We start from the raw sequence: 4,366 nt of genomic DNA, 5'->3' as shown, positions 1-4,366 counted from the left end.
AACATATTAGCAAACAAAGGTCTTAACGGGGAACCCATGGCAACTCCATCGACCTGCGAATAGACTTGGCCATTAAAAACAAACATGGAGTCTTGTACAGCAAGGTCAATAAAAGTCTTAAAGTAAAGTCTGTTAAAACCATGAAAAATAATTTTATGTTTATAAAAAATTTTATCTAAAATAATATTAATTGTTTCATTTAGTGGCATATTTGTAAAAAGAGATTCTACATCAAAACTTGTAATATGTAGATCACCATCTTGTAAAACTACTTGTTGCTGAAACTCATAGCCATTTTCTAGTGAGAACTGATTGCACGAGAAATCACTAAGCAAAGAGACAAGGTGTTTTGATATTGTATAAGACGGGTTGTTACAGGCTGTCATTATGGGTCTGATAGGAACTCCTTCCTTATGTATCTTTGGTAGTCCATATAGAATGCTGAAAGAAAAACCTGTCACAAAAAGCTTCTGATACGTTGTTTCATTTAAGATACCTTCATTTTTTAGTATTCTCGAAAATCTGTTAATTTTGTCTTCTCTTTTTGTAAATGTCCAAAAAATTTGGTTCACCATATAACTTGAATTTAGTTTGGTCAGCAAGAATGTTATTAACCTTATCAATATAGTCTGATTTATTGAGCAGTACAACACCTTTACCCTTATCTGGTTTACAAATAACCAAACTATCTCGTTTGCCTAGTTTTAGTAGGATACTCAAATCCTCCTTCCAGAAAAAACGGTGTCCAAGACACTCTCAACTTAGTGTAAGTTTTATGCAACAGAAAAGACAACTTATGTCGCTAACCAATTAGGTCATTGATCAAATTTAAGCCCTTGAGTCGTTGAAAAAGCATTTCGAAAGGAAAGTAGAAGTCTGCATACTTGGGTCTGTAGGAGGGTAAATTGAAATCCACACCAAATGATAACAAAAACTCTTCTCTTTTGGAGAGAACATAGTTAGATAGATTAAAAATACAACAGTTTCTCTTATCGAAATTAGGAGTAACAACACCTAGTGCTTTCAGTTTCTTTTGATGTCGTAGTTGTACAAATGAGACATAATCATTTACAAAATCAATAAAAAGTTTCTGATAAATAAAACGGTCAATAATAGATAAATTCTGAAAAAGTTGTTCTCGTAAGCGACAAATATTAGTACTTGTATTTTCAATAAGTTTCTGCTTCGTCTCAATCTCCTTCTTAAGTATTTCGTCCAAGGCATTTCTGTAGAATTTGGTGTGATATAACGAGGTCTTGTAGAGCCTGAACCTAACAAACTTAGGGTGTACTCCATTTAAAAGACAATACTGCAGGAAGTCCAAATCACATTTGGCGTTCTCTTCTTTCAAGGTCGATTTCTTCAGCTTTCTCGAGGTGGTCAGGGTCACTGGTGGATAGCGATGTTGGAGGAGTTGCGAAAAGTGCTGAAAACGGCGACATCTCAGCTTAAACGCGAAGAGAAAGACGAAAAGAAGTCGATGCAACATCACGGACGTATCCAGGGATTACAGCAGAAAATATTATGTTTGGTGTGCAGCAGGGTACAAAAAACATCAGTTAAAAGGCTATAATTTATTTATTTAGAGAAGTTTCGAACATTGCAATGTTCATTATCAATCTGTAAAAGATATATATATATATATATATATATATATATATATATATATATATATATATATATATATATATATATATATAGACTGTATGTCTGTGTGTTGGATTTTATATATATGATTTTAATGATTCTATTGTTCTTACAGGTACGGCATCAAGCTGGTGATGGCTTCTGATGCAGATAGCCATTACATGTGTAATGCAATGCCATACCTTGGAAAAGGGACTAAGGCAGACAAGGTGAAGAGTGGTACGTTTGGAGAGTTTTTCACTTTCGAACTAATCAGGGCGTGTAGTAACTACTGACAATTGGTTTACATTTCTGCCCTTAGCCCACAAGCTGAAAGAAGCCTCCATGCGTCTAGTCTGGACAATCAGACCAAAGCCTTACGTACCACGGAAAATTATGGACGCAAAGATCAATCTTGGCAATTCGGTGGCCATATACAACTATGAGGATAAGGTAACAGTGCTCTGCCAGAAAGTCAACACAACCAAGAGGACTCAGCTGTTATATACAGTTCATCATAGGCCAACCATCATCGAGCGAAAGAAAATGCAAGTCCATATGTTTTACAATGCAACCAAAGGGGGAGTGGACACCTTCGACCAAATGTGTGCGGCAACATCTTGCAGTCGAAAGACAAGGAGATGGCCATTATGTCTGTTTTATGGCATTCTGAATATTATTGTGAATAATGCATTCATAATATATTCCAACAGACCTAACTTCAGAGATGCCACATGACGTCAGTTTGGGAAGAAATTGGCGATGGATCTATGTCGTCCTTGGGAATACTACAGACTCGCCTGGACTGGTCTTCAAAGGGATCTTGCAGTATGTATCCAAAGTGTATTTGGCCCCGTGCAACAGCTTCCCAGGCAACAAGAGGAAGATGCAATGAAAACAGAAAAGCGACAAAGATGCCATATTTGTCCTCGTTCATCAACAGCTAGGACGAAGCTGTTGTGTGTCAACTGTAAAAAGTCTTCTTGCCATTGTCATATTAGGACGCTTTGTACTGAATGTAGCCCAGAATGGTTAGTATTCACTATTTCCTGTTTAATCTTAAAGTTTTCTACAATTCTAGCAATAATTTGCAAATATAATAGGTCACATAGACCGGAATAGTTTAAATATGAAAGACGAAAATTCATTTTGGGCGCCAGCTATTTTCTTTATTTTTTTTTTTTTTGTAAATAGTCAACTTTTTTTAATTTTAGGATTTTCATATACCATCTTATTTACCTATTTTTTTAAATTTTATGTATACAATTTTCAGCAGCCTCAGTTTATAACTTAAATTAGAAAAAAATAATTTTGTCTCATGTAACTTTTTTTTCGTTACTATAAATTTTCCCATTTTTCTTTTCTTTCCAGATTTTTCAGTTCTTAGCCTAGGAGGTTCATCTTTCAACTGAAAATGCACTGAATGTAGCCCAGAATGGTTAGTATTCATTATTTTATGTTTTATCTTAGTATTTTCTACAATTCTAGCAATAATTTTCTGATATTATAGGTCACATAGACTGGACTAGTGTAAATATGAAAGAGGAAAATTAATTTTCGGCGCTTGTTATTTTTTTTTTTTTTTTGTAATTTAAGAAAATGAATATTTAACTTTTTTATTTCAGAATTTTTATTTATCATCTTATCTATCTATTATTCAAATGTTAAGTATATAATTTTCAGCAGTCTCAATTTATAATTTATACTAGAAAAAATATTTTTGTCACATGTTACCTTTTTTTTTGTTACAAAAAATGTCCCCCTTTTTCTTTTCTTTCTAGATTTCTCTGTTTTCCGCCCAGGAGGTTCATTTTTCAGGGACTCCTAAAAACTACCATTAAGCTGTTTTTATCAAGTAGCAAGGACAAAGGCTCCCAGGGCCCCGAGAGTGGTAGTCTCTAAAAATCAACAAAAGTTTTCAGGTCTCAGTTCATAAAACATCATTAAGTTACTTCCTTGTTTTTTTTTCTTTTATTGAGTATACCCTAGTCGTAGATAGCTAGAATTATATGTATACAAAAATTAATAGAAAAAAGTGCATTACCGGAACTACCAAGTGAAGTTGAAACAAGCGGTAGCGTATACGCTACACGTTTATCTGTTACGCTATCGATTTAGATGTTTACCTGTCCAGGGTTAAAGCTTGAAGTTTATCGTAGGAGTCCACACCAATTGCTGTATAGTCACCATATCTCTTTTTATTAATATTGATGCCTCCTACCTTAATTCCTTACATATCTCTGTGATCTTTCATTTTAATTTAATTGAGGCCTCTTGTTTCCAATGTGAATTCTGTATCAATCTGAGATCTTTTGCATCGATATTCAATGAAACAAACATATACTACAGATTACTTTTTTTCACTTCTAATGTTCTCCCTATAAAGTTTTTTAATATAAAAATAGCATTTCTTGTCCCTTCATCTCTCATAAAACCACTGTTCATTGTCAGTCTCTGGGAGTATCTTATTTTTTATTTTGTTTTCTTTTCAAGACAATTCTTAATATTATTTTTGTGATCCAAGAGCTACCAACATCTCTGTTGGTATCTCATTATTACCTGTTTCCTGACTGCTTTTCATTAGTTTTAAAGCAGCCTCTATCTCTGATGATACTTGGTCCCTCTCCGTTGTCATTCAAGTCTAGTTGCTGTTCTTATTGGTCCTCAAACAATTTTCTAATTTATTCTGTCTATTTCTACCATATTTGTTTTGAATTCAATATTATAGTTTCTTTCACAA

General features: G+C 33.8%; 1 pseudogene; it reads left to right on the top strand.

Moving 5' to 3' along the window:
- LOC137646407 (piggyBac transposable element-derived protein 4-like) overlaps positions 1-2,915 on the top strand; it is a 5,950-nt pseudogene extending 3,035 nt beyond the window's left edge.
- The last annotated feature ends 1,451 nt before the right edge of the window (positions 2,916-4,366 follow it).

This window comes from Palaemon carinicauda, chromosome 9 (assembly GCF_036898095.1).
Source record: "Palaemon carinicauda isolate YSFRI2023 chromosome 9, ASM3689809v2, whole genome shotgun sequence".
In the NCBI taxonomy this organism is placed as follows: Eukaryota; Metazoa; Arthropoda; class Malacostraca; order Decapoda; family Palaemonidae; genus Palaemon; species Palaemon carinicauda.
The sequence above is the reverse complement of the archived record's forward strand: the minus strand, read 5'-3'. Positions and strand labels throughout refer to the sequence as shown.